This window comes from Paroedura picta, chromosome 1, assembly GCF_049243985.1.
Source record: "Paroedura picta isolate Pp20150507F chromosome 1, Ppicta_v3.0, whole genome shotgun sequence".
NCBI lineage: Eukaryota > Metazoa > Chordata > Lepidosauria > Squamata > Gekkonidae > Paroedura > Paroedura picta.
Window position 1 is genome coordinate 35,698,753 of NC_135369.1, and position 12,189 is coordinate 35,710,941.

The window sequence follows — 12,189 nt, forward strand, 5'->3', positions numbered from 1 at the left end:
GCCATTTAGGGTGCTGGTAGTTTCACCTGGCACAGGTGGTAAAATGCCTGGTGAGTTACATTTGTGATCAGCATCTCCATTGACAAGGAGGTGTCAGAGCTTACCCCCAGGCTCCTGAAGTAAAGGAAGCCTTTACTTGCAAAGTTGTTAATTGCAAAGCTGTTAATTGGAAATGTTTAAACAGAGGCTGGATAGCCATCTGACAGAGAGACAGATTCTGTAAAGGCTTAAGGGGGTACCAACCATAGGGTTGTGAGTGTCCTGCATAGTGCAGGGGGTTGGACTAGATGACTCATGAGATCTCTTCCAACTCTATTATTCTATGATTCTATGCACTTTGTGACGGAAGGGGAGGCATGCTTCCTCTTCAGGTTGATTCTTCTCCATCCACAGGATCTCCATCTTCAAGAGGCTGAGTTTCAGGTGGCTGTGCCAGAGTCATTCTACTATGGCCTCCAGACATCTGGCCAATGAATCTGGAGGTGTACCCAGTCGGCCACCCATCAGCCGATCAAGCTGGGTGTCATCAGCATACTGGAGGTATTCCAGCCCATTCACCTGGACCAGATGGGCAAGCGGGCTCATATAAATGTTGAATGATGTTAGGGAGAGAATTGTACCCTGTGGCACTCCACAAGGGAGTGGACAGTGGTGTGATTGCTCTTTCCTGATGGCTACTCTCTGTTCCTGATGCTGAAGAAAGGAGATCAGCCGCTGCAAGGCTGACTCCCATATCCCATATCCTCACATCAGCAAGGCCAAAAGCTCACTATGTCGAATGCTGCCATGAGATCTATTAACACAAGCAGCACTGACCTACCTCAGTCCAACTGTCTCTCATTTGTGAGGGTGACCAAAGCTGCTTCCACCCATGGCCATGCTGGAAACTGTACTGGAATAGATCCAAGACTGATGCTTTCTCCAGTAATGCTTGAAGTTGATCTGCAGCTGCCTGCTCAGCCATCTTACCCAGAAACGCTAAATGTGAGACTGGGTGGTAGTTTGCAGAATCCAATGGATCAAGTGATTTTTTTCAGAAACAGCTGGGCCACTGCTTCCTTTAGTCTCCCTGGGAATGTCCTTGAAGACCACCACAAGTTTACAATTTCCTGGATGACTTTCCTGAACCTTTTATCACCCACTTTCACAAGCCACGACAGCAGCCCCCAGGCCCGGTCCGCAAACCGGTCCCGGTCCATGGATCAGTCAGTACTGGGCCGTGGTTCCTCCTAGTCCTCCTCCCTGGCTGCTGACTTGGGGGCTGCCCTGCCACTTTGCCACCAGCTCACCTTTGGTGCTCTCCGGCAGCTGCCATGGCTGGGGCTCCCCCTCGGCGTGACACTGCGCAGCTGCTGCTGGCAGCGCCCCCCAGCGGGTGGTGGGAAGTCAGGGGCACTGGCAGGAAAGAAAGTGGAGCAGGGACTCAGGCGGCAACGTCCCTCGGCAAAAGACTCCCCCCCCCCAGGTCTCAGTAAAATTGTCAAGCGTTGACTGGTCACCGGTGATAAAAAGGTTGGGGACCACTCTAGTGGACACATGGTTGGTTTCTCTGAAGCTAGCACCCTGTCCACATTAGTCTTTGTGAGACTCTTGAAACAATCAAAAACAACCCGCAAGGATGGCCAGGTATTCCCCAGTTCATTTACTATCTCAATATTTGGGGGAAATAGCGGCCGCGAGTAAACACGGCCGCCGTTGACATTGCGGGGGCGCCTGGGAGCGGCGCGGACCCAGCAGCGTCATCGGGCTGCGCCGCGGCTTGATGGAGAGGGGCGGGGGCAGCTGTCTTAAATAGGCCGTGCTCAGGCAGCCTGCCCCTTTTTCTCCGCTCCACGCCGCCTGGACAACTTCCCTCCCTGTTATAAATAAATAAATAATAATGTTTTCGTCGCAGTCGTGGGGTCATGCCAGGTAGGGAGCCTGTTGGCGGGGAGCCCGTCTGCGCACGGGACTCCCCGGGGTAGGGGATCTCGCTAACGAGATCGATCGGTAACCAGGTGCGGCCTACCCGGCTGGGAAAAGATAAGGTGTAGGAAGGGAGGGTATGTCAGTTTTCAGAATTTTAGCCTGTAGATACTCACAGGCAATGTCTTGCCAAACCATCAAATCTAACTGCTAGAACAGTGGTCCCCAACCCGCGGGCCGCAGCCCGGCGGCTCCTTCTTCCCTCCCCCCCCGAAGCGAGAAGCTCACCAGGCCGCGAGCAAATCGGCCGCCAAAATGGCCGATTAGCTCACGGCCCGGCAAGCTTCTCGCTTCGGGAGGGGAGGGGAGGGAAGGGAAGGGAAGGGAAGCTTGCCGAGCCGCAAGCTAATTGGCCGTTTTAGCAGCCGATTTGCTCGCGGCCTTGAGGGGTCGGGAGGGAGAGCCGCGGCCGCCGGCATGGTGGCACAAATGCGCGTGCGTGGACTGCCGCGCACGCGAGTTTGCGCCCCTGCCGGGCACAAACGCACGTGCGCAGTAGTCCGCGCATGCACGTTTGCGCTGGGGCTGCCGCGCGTGCGCGGGCCCCCAGGCCACCCTCTCCTTCCAATACGACAAAGCGGTCTGCAGCAAGCGAAAGCTTGCGGACCGCTGTGCTAGAGCACATCCCCATAGTTACATAATAAAACTGCAAGGGATGAAGTTACAAAGGTATAGGTGTGCCTACTGTAATAGACAGTGCATAATGGTGGAAATGAAACTTCTGACAGTGATTGGCAGAGTTGCTCTGATGTATCAGAACAATGGAGCAAAATGCAGAGAAGTCCATGACTATCCACTGTCTAAGCTTCATAGATTCTAGAGTTATGCTGGTAGAAGGGCTTAGAGGGAGAGGCAGGAGAAACATAAGGTTCATAGTTCAGAGATAAGAACGGAAAACTGCTTGAAGGAGTTTTCAGAAACACCAGGGGAAGCAGCAAAGGTCTTGAAGAGAGCCCCGGTGCTTGAATTTGAAATATTAGATGTATACTTAAGATGAGTTTACTGAAAATAGAATACCCCCCCCCTCAACAATCCATTCAGAGGCCCTTAACTGCATTTGCTTTTTTCGCTACCACCTCATCAGTAGCAATTTGGAAATTATAACCACAAAAATAACTACCAGGTCACATACATAACCGAAGTAGCCAAATTATTTCCAACCTTTGGTTGCTCCCAATTCTAGCAGCCTAATAAACGGATTCTCCGCACCCAGGCTAAGTACAGTCAGATGTAATTGCTTTGATTCTCACATTAAGCCATAAGGAAGTGGCACAGCCAATTAGATTAAATCCTACTCTGCCTCTATGGGATTTGTGGTAGACATTTAAGCAGCGAGACATGTCACTTCCATAGACCAATTTGCTTGTACCTGTCGGCATAGATTTATTGTGATCTGTCCTAGTGAGCACCCCCCCCCCCAATGTTTGCAAAAGCTGGCCAGTTCCAGATGCAAGAGGCATCAGTAGAGATGGGAAACATTCTTTTTAATTAGCTGGGTGCAGATTTGGGGATCACGCTTGAGTTGCTCTTAGGCTACTAATGGAGTGTGGAAAACAAATATTGTTGCTATCAGCTGGCTTATTTTCTCTCTCCTAGGAAGTGAGAGAGAAGAAAGAGATTATGTTGCACTGCGTACAGTGTGGGACTTGAGGGGGGGAGATCCCTGCTGATCAACAAGGAGATTCTTTAGATTTATTTTTTGACATCTCTTCAGAGACCTGCGCAAGGTGGCTAACAACTAAAAGAATACAAGGGGACTCCACATCCTTGAAGAAGAAGGGGGGGAAAATTATACCCTGCCTGGGGAGGATCAAAGTGGCATGCAATTGCTTTCCCCTTCCTCACAACAGGCACCTTGTGAGGTATGTTGAAGGTGAGAGACTGCTGAGAGAACTGTGAATGGCCAAAGGTCACCCAACTGGCTGCATTTGGAGGAGCGAGGAATCCAACCGTTTCTCCAGTTTAGAGGCCTCTGCTCTTATACCACTATAGTAATATAGCCCGCTGTATGAGGAATACAGCGGGCGCTAGGAACTAACCTTTGTGCATGTCCCCCGGCGGCGGTCCTCTGGGTCGGCTCTCTGGGGTGGCGGCTCTTTGAGGGGGTGGCCTGACGCGGTGAGAGGCGCTGCGCGCGGCTCACAGTTGCTGGGGCTGGGAATCAGAGGGACCAATCGGCAGGCCCTCGGATTGGTCCCTCGGATTGTCCCTCTGATTGGTCCCTTGGATTGGTCCCTCCGATTGTCTGTCCAGATCCGGATCCGATTGTCTGTCCAATCCGGACCCTTCCTCATCACGGACACATCCCACCCCAGAACCCCTTAGCGAATTACTTAATCTGCGGGGCCGGCGGTGTTTAGATACCATGCTGAAAAAAACATACTCACCAGAACATTAAAAAATACCAGAGCATAAAACACCATATTAAACACAAAACTTTTTTTGCCTCTGGATTTGGTAGACATTTGACATCTTATAAATTGAGTGCAGAGATTGGCTGCTGAGGAGGTCCATCCTAACATCTATTCAAGCTGGCTGGTTTTCAGCAGTTGTTTTGAATTGGCACGACCAGTTCTCATGGCTTGTTTGGAAGCCTCAACTCAGTGTTTTGCATCGCAGGTGGCTAATCCTAGCACTGAGAGGTCATCGGTTTCTCAGCCTCCAGGTGAGCCCCAGAGATCTTTGCAAGGCTGCTTGTGAGCTGACCGGGAAATGTCTGATGGGAAGGTGAGAGGAGGGTGCATTTTTCTTTCTCCCATTCAGGGTGGGAAGGACTCAGTTTGGGCACCGGGTGACATAAGAGCTGGGTAGGTGAGGCAAACTCTGACCTCCCGTGGCCTCCCTGACACAAGGACACAGCCGAAGTTCCTGAGGCAGAGGCAGGAGGGGGAGGGGCTCATCACCATGCCCTTGTGTGACATCACAGGGCCACTCCTCCAAGGAGGCCTCGTGACCATGGGGACAGGACCGGCTGCAGAGGATGTCCAGCTCAGGGGCAGGCAGGCCAGCCTGGGGTGGAAGGGGGCTGTAAGTAGGAGGTTGAGGACTCGAGACCCAATTGATCCACCCCGAGCATCCCCGAAGAAGGCTGGGACTCCATGGAAATCGGGGGAACCGGACGGAAGAGTTTGCTGCTCTCCCTGAATGGCTGGTGTGGGGCTCTCCCTCCCAAGCAGCAGGGAAGGGAGCCTGGGAGGACCGTCCCGCTGGCCAGAGTCCAACAGCCCCAGAGTCCTCAGGCAGGCCTTCATGTCCTGAGTCTCGCTCTGTTTCTCCCCCAGACACAGGCAGGGACCCAGATCCAGGCGGCCCGCAGAGGGGATGCTGACAGGAGGAGGGCAAAAGCGACCAAAGGCAAGTTGTCCCACTATGTGGGGCAACTTGTAGTGTAAGCAGTGGTAACTGGCAACTCGATGCTGGCGGAGTGCCACGGTCCGAAGCGCCTGATGACGTTAGCTGACGGAAGCTGGCAGAACTCGGCTGGTTGGAAGGGGGCGGAAATTGGCGAATGCAGCTGGGGAGTGTTTGTGTGTGAATGTGTGTGTGAATGGGGTGTCCCATAACTGAGGGGCTTTCCGCCGTCAGCATGGGGCACTGGTGTGAATGTGTGTGTGAATGTGTGCGTGAATGGGGGTGTGTCCGTTGCTGTGTGGCTACCCGCCCTCAGCGCGGCGCACTGGCATGAATGTGTGTGTGAATGTGTGAGTGAATGGGGGTGTGTCCGTTGCTGTGTGGCTTCCCGCCCTCAGCGCGGCGCACTGGCGCGAATGTGTGTGTGAATGCGAACCAGTGGCCATTCGCAGGTGGAAGTCCGTGGAGGCCGGCTGACGGACCCCGGTGGATGTTGGCTAACCGAAGGCTGTGGAAGCCCCTGGAGGATGCCGGCGGAGGGGAGTCCACGATCCCTGCTTACCGCCTTGTTTTTGCATTGCAGGAATGCATCCAGCTGGTCTTTTGGAGAAGCAGGCACACGAAAAGGATCCAGAGGATGTCTTGAGAAATCTCCCTGTGTCTCCGTGCCACATTTCCCCTGGCAGACGTCACCCGTGGGGTTCAATGTTTCTGCTCTTCATTAAAACAAACCGTTCTAATTCATATTCAGCCTTATACATGATTAAAAGGCAACTCTATGCAATAAACTTTATTTCCTTCCACTTGTAGTTTGTCTCCTGATTTATTTTGGATTATTGGAACGTTTCCTATTTTGGGGTTTAAACGCTCTGTTTCCTGCCTGTCTTGGTTTGAAACGGGTGGCAAGAACCCTGAAAGTCAAACTGAGCAGAAGAACGAAATACAGATTAAAGGAACATTCTGCGGAGATTCCTACGGCAATCTTACTGCCAATTTGGGTAGACTGGAATTCAATTCACAGACCGTCTTCGTGGAGTAGACTAGTCTCCCTGGAAGTGATTAGAATCATAGAATCATAGAATCATAGAATCATAGAGTTGGAAGGGGCCATACAAGCCATCTAGACCAACCCCCTGCTCAACGCAGGATCAGCCCTAAGCATCCTAAAGCATCCAAGAGAAGTGTGTATCCAACCTTTGTTTGAAGACTGCCAGTGAGAGGGAGCTCACCACCTCCTTAGGCAGCCTATTCCACTGCTGAACTGCTCTGACTGTGGAAATTTTTTTCCTGATATCTAGCCTATATTGTTGTACTTGTAGTTTAAACCCATTACTGAGTGTCCTCTCGTCTGCAGCCAATGGAAACAACATCCTGCCCTCCTCCAACTGTCAACCTTTCAACCTGAGCCCCCGGGGAGGGCAGTATATAAATAAATAAATGAATGAATGAATGAATGAATAAATAAATAAATAAATAAATAATAAATAAATAAGTACTTAAAGAGGGCTATCATGTCCCCTCTCAACCTCCTTTTCTCCAGGCTGAACATTCCCAAGTCCTTCAACCTATCTTCATAGGGCTTGATCCCTTGGCCCCAGATCATCTTCGTTGCTCTCCTCTGTACCCTTCCAATTTTATCTACGTCCTTCTTGAAGTGAGTCCTCCAGAACTGCACACAGTACTTCAGGTGTGGTCTGATCAGTACCGTATACAATGGAACTATGACATTTTGTGATTTTGATGTGATGCTCCTGTTGATACAGCCCAAAATGGCATTTGCCTTTTTTACCGCTGCATCACAGTGCCTGCTCATGTGTAGTTTACAATCCACAAGTACCCCAAGGTCTCGTTCACACACACTGTTACCTAGAAGTGTATCCCCCACCCAGTAGGCATGATTTCCTTTTTTCAGACCCAGATGCAGAACTTTACACTTATCTTTATTAAATTGCAGGCTTTACAATTACAGACTTCAGAATCGCATCTAACTTTAGGATGGTGTTTCTGCTACTTTTGAGTAAGCCACTACTTATAGAATTCACATGGTTTTCCTGACCGGGAAATGTCTGATGGGAAGGTGAGAGGAGGGTGCATTTTTCTTTCTCCCATTCAGGGTGGGAAGGACTCAGTTTGGGCACCGGGTGACATAAGAGCTGGGTAGGTGAGGCAAACTCTGACCTCCCATGGCCTCCCTGACACAAGGACACAGCCGAAGTTCCAGAGGCAGAGGCAGGAGGGGGAGGGGCTCATCACCATGCCCTTGTGTGACATCACAGGGCCACTCCTCCAAGGAGGCCTCGTGACCATGGGGACAGGACCGGCTGCAGAGGATGGCCAGCTCAGGGGCAGGCAGGCCAGCCTGGGGTGGAAGGGGGCTGTAAGTAGGAGGTTGAGGACTCGAGACCCAATTGATCCACCCCGAGCATCCCCGAAGAAGGCTGGGACTCCATGGAAATCGGGGGAACCGGGCGGAAGAGTTTGCTGCTCTCCCTGAATGGCTGGTGTGGGGCTCTCCCTCCCAAGCATCAGGGAAGGGAGCCTGGGAGGACCGTCCCGCTGGCCAGAGTCCAACAGCCCCAGAGTCCTCAGGGAGGCCTTCATGTCCTGAGTCTCGCTCTGTTTCTCCCCCAGACACAGGCAGGGACCCAGATCCAGGCGGCCCGCAGAGGGGATGCTGACAGGAGGAGGCTGATCCTGCGGAGGGCAGAGGCGACCAAAGGCAAGTTGTCCCACTATGTGGGGCAACTTGTAGTGTAAGCAGTGGTAACTGGCAACTCGATGCTGGCGGAGTGCCACGGTCCGAAGCGCCTGATGACGTTAGCTGACGGAAGCTGGCAGAACTCGGCTGGTTGGAAGGGGGCGGAAATTGGCGGATGCAGCTGGGGAGTGTTTGTGTGTGAATGTGTGTGTGAATGGGGTGTTCCATAACTGAGGGGCTTTCCGCCGTCAGCATGGGGCACTGGTGTGAATGTGTGTGTGAATGTGTGCGTGAATGGGGGTGTGTCCGTTGCTGTGTGGCTACCCGCCCTCAGCGCGGCGCACTGGCATGAATGTGTGTGTGAATGTGTGAGTGAATGGGGGTGTGTCCGTTGCTGTGTGGCTTCCCGCCCTCAGCGCGGCGCACTGGCGTGAATGTGTGTGTGAATGCGAACCAGTGGCCATTCGCAGGTGGAAGTCCGTGGAGGCCGGCTGACGGACCCCGGTGGATGTTGGCTAACCGAAGGCTGTGGAAGCCCCTGGAGGATGCCGGCGGAGGGGAGTCCACGATCCCTGCTTACCGCCTTGTTTTTGCATTGCAGGAATGCATCCAGCTGGTCTTTTGGAGAAGCAGGCACACGAAAAGGATCCAGAGGATGTCTTGAGAAATCTCCCTGTGTCTCCGTGCCACATTTCCCCTGGCAGACGTCACCCGTGGGGTTCAATGTTTCTGCTCTTCATTAAAACAAACCGTTCTAATTCTAATTCAGCCTTATACATGATTAAAAGGCAACTCTATGCAATAAACTTTATTTCCTTCCACTTGTAGTTTGTCTCCTGATTTATTTTGGATTATTGGAACGTTTCCTATTTTGGGGTTTAAACGCTCTGTTTCCTGCCTGTCTTGGTTTGAAACGGGTGGCAAGAACCCTGAAAGTCAAACTGAGCAGAAGAACGAAATACAGATTAAAGGAACATTCTGCGGAGATTCCCACGGCAATCTTACTGCCAATTTGGGTAGACTGGAATTCAATTCACAGACCGTCTTCGTGGAGTAGACCAGTCTCCCTGGAAGTGATTAGAATCATAGAATCATAGAATCATAGAATCATAGAGTTGGAAGGGGCCATACAAGCCATCTTGTCCAATCCCCTGCTCAACGCAGGATCAGCCCTAAGCATCCTAAAGCATCCAAGAGAAGTGTGTATCCAACCTTTGTTTGAAGACTGCCAGTGAGGGGGAACTCACCACCTCCTTAGGCAGCCTATTCCACTGCTGAACTACTCTGACTGTGAAAATTTTTTTCCTGATATCTAGCCTATATTGTTGTACTTGTAGTTTAAACCCATTACTGCGTGTCCTCTCGTCTGCAGCCAATGGAAACAACATCCTGCCCTCCTCCAACTGACAACCTTTCAACCTGAGCCCCCGGGGAGGGCAGTATATAAATAAATAAATGAATGAATGAATGAATGAATGAATGAATGAATGAATGAATGAATGAATGAATGAATGAAGAATTAATGAATAAATAAATAAATAAATAAATAAATAATAAATAAGTACTTAAAGAGGGCTATCATGTCCCCTCTCAACCTCCTTTTCTCCAGGCTGAACATTCCCAAGTCCTTCAACCTATCTTCATAGGGCTTGATCCCTTGGCCCCAGATCATCTTCGTTGCTCTCCTCTGTACCCTTCCAATTTTATCTACGTCCTTCTTGAAGTGAGTCCTCCAGAACTACACACAGTACTTCAGGTGTGGTCTGATCAGTACCGTATACAATGGGACTATGACATTTTGTGATTTTGATGTGATGCTCCTGTTGATACAGCCCAAAATGGCATTTGCCTTTTTTACCGCTGCATCACAGTGCCTGCTCATGTTTAGTTTACAATCCACAAGTACCCCAAGGTCTCGTTCACACACACTGTTACCTAGAAGTGTATCCCCCACCCAGTAGGCATGATTTCCTTTTTTCAGACCCAGATGCAGAACTTTACACTTATCTTTATTAAATTGCAGGCTTTACAATTACAGACTTCAGAATTGCATCTAACTTTAGGATGGTGTTTCTGCTACTTTTGAGTAAGCCACTACTTATAGAATTCACATGGTTTTCCTGACCGGGAAATGTCTGATGGGAAGGTGAGAGGAGGGTGCATTTTTCTTTCTCCCATTCAGGGTGGGAAGGACTCAGTTTGGGCACCGGGTGACATAAGAGCTGGGTAGGTGAGGCAAACTCTGACCTCCCATGGCCTCCCTGACACAAGGACACAGCCGAAGTTCCTGAGGCAGAGGCAGGAGGGGGAGGGGCTCATCACCATGCCCTTGTGTGACATCACAGGGCCACTCCTCCAAGGAGGCCTCGTGACAATGGGGACAGGACCGGCTGCAGAGGATGGCCAGCTCAGGGGCAGGCAGGCCAGCCTGGGGTGGAAGGGGGCTGTAAGTAGGAGGTTGAGGACTCGAGACCCAATTGATCCACCCCGAGCATCCCCGAAGAAGGCTGGGACTCCATGGAAATCGGGGGAACTGGGCGGAAGAGTTTGCTGCTCTCCCTGAATGGCTGGTGTGGGGCTCTCCCTCCCAAGCAGCAGGGAAGGGAGCCTGGGAGGACCGTCCCGCTGGCCAGAGTCCAACAGCCCCAGAGTCCTCAGGGAGGCCTTCATGTCCTGAGTCTCGCTCTGTTTCTCCCCCAGACACAGGCAGGGACCCAGATCCAGGCGGCCCGCAGAGGGGATGCTGACAGGAGGAGGCTGATCCTGCGGAGGGCAAAAGCGACCAAAGGCAAGTTGTCCCACTATGTGGGGCAACTTGTAGTGTAAGCAGTGGTAACTGGCAACTCGATGCTGGCGGAGTGCCACGGTCCGAAGCGCCTGATGACGTTAGCTGACGGAAGCTGGCAGAACTCGGCTGGTTGGAAGGGGGCGGAAATTGGCGAATGCAGCTGGGAAGTGTTTGTGTGTGAATGTGTGGGTGAATGGGGTGTCCCATAACTGAGGGGCTTTCCGCCGTCAGCATGGGGCACTGGTGTGAATGTGTGAGTGAATGTGTGCGTGAATGGGGGTGTGTCCGTTGCTGTGTGGCTACCCGCCCTCAGCGCGGCGCACTGGCATGAATGTGTGTGTGAATGTGTGAGTGAATGGGGGTGTGTCCGTTGCTGTGTGGCTTCCCGCCCTCAGCGCGGCGCACTGGCGTGAATGTGTGTGTGAATGCGAACCAGTGGCCATTCGCAGGTGGAAGTCCGTGGAGGCCGGCTGACGGACCCCGGTGGATGTTGGCTAACCGAAGGCTGTGGAAGCCCCTGGAGGATGCCGGCGGAGGGGAGTCCACGATCCCTGCTTACCGCCTTGTTTTTGCATTGCAGGAATGCATCCAGCTGGTCTTTTGGAGAAGCAGGCACACGAAAAGGATCCAGAGGATGTCTTGAGAAATCTCCCTGTGTCTCCGTGCCACATTTCCCCTGGCAGACGTCACCCGTGGGGTTCAATGTTTCTGCTCTTCATTAAAACAAACCGTTCTAATTCATATTCAGCCTTATACATGATTAAAAGGCAACTCTATGCAATAAACTTTATTTCCTTCCACTTGTAGTTTGTCTCCTGATTTATTTTGGATTATTGGAACGTTTCCTATTTTGGGGTTTAAACGCTCTGTTTCCTGCCTGTCTTGGTTTGAAACGGGTGGCAAGAACCCTGAAAGTCAAACTGAGCAGAAGAACGAAATACAGATTAAAGGCACATTCTGCGGGGATTCCCACGGCAATCTTACTGCCAATTTGGGTAGACCGGAATTCAATTCACAGACCGTCTTCGTGGAGTATACCAGTCTCCCTGGAAGTGATTAGAATCATAGAATCATAGAATCATAGAATCATAGAGTTGGAAGGGGCCATACAGGCCATCTAGTCCAACCCCCTTCTCTACGCAGGATCAGCCCAAAGCATCCTAAAGCATCCAAGAGAAGTGTGTACCCAACCTTTGTTTGAAGACTGCCAGTGAGGGGGAGCTCACCACCTCCATAGGCAGCCTATTCCACTGCTGAACTACTCTGACTGTGAAAAGGATCCAGAGGATGTCTTGAGAAATCTCCCTGTGTCTCCGTGCCACATTTCACCTGGCAGACGTCACCCGTGGGGTTCAGTGTTTCTGCTCTTCATTAAAACAATTCTAAT

General features: G+C 51.6%; 2 long non-coding RNA genes across 2 annotated transcripts; both read left to right on the forward strand.

The window, feature by feature from the left end:
* Positions 1-7,582: 7,582 nt before the first annotated feature.
* LOC143835507 (uncharacterized) lies at positions 7,583-8,835 on the forward strand. Its single transcript, XR_013230183.1, has 3 exons — positions 7,583-7,693; positions 7,948-8,035; positions 8,616-8,835. It is a non-coding gene; the product is annotated as an uncharacterized LOC143835507 (long non-coding RNA).
* Positions 8,836-10,193: 1,358 nt separating this feature from the next.
* On the forward strand, positions 10,194-11,602 carry LOC143835535 (uncharacterized). The gene is made up of 3 exons (XR_013230207.1): positions 10,194-10,460; positions 10,715-10,802; positions 11,383-11,602. It is a non-coding gene; the product is annotated as an uncharacterized LOC143835535 (long non-coding RNA).
* The last annotated feature ends 587 nt before the right edge of the window (positions 11,603-12,189 follow it).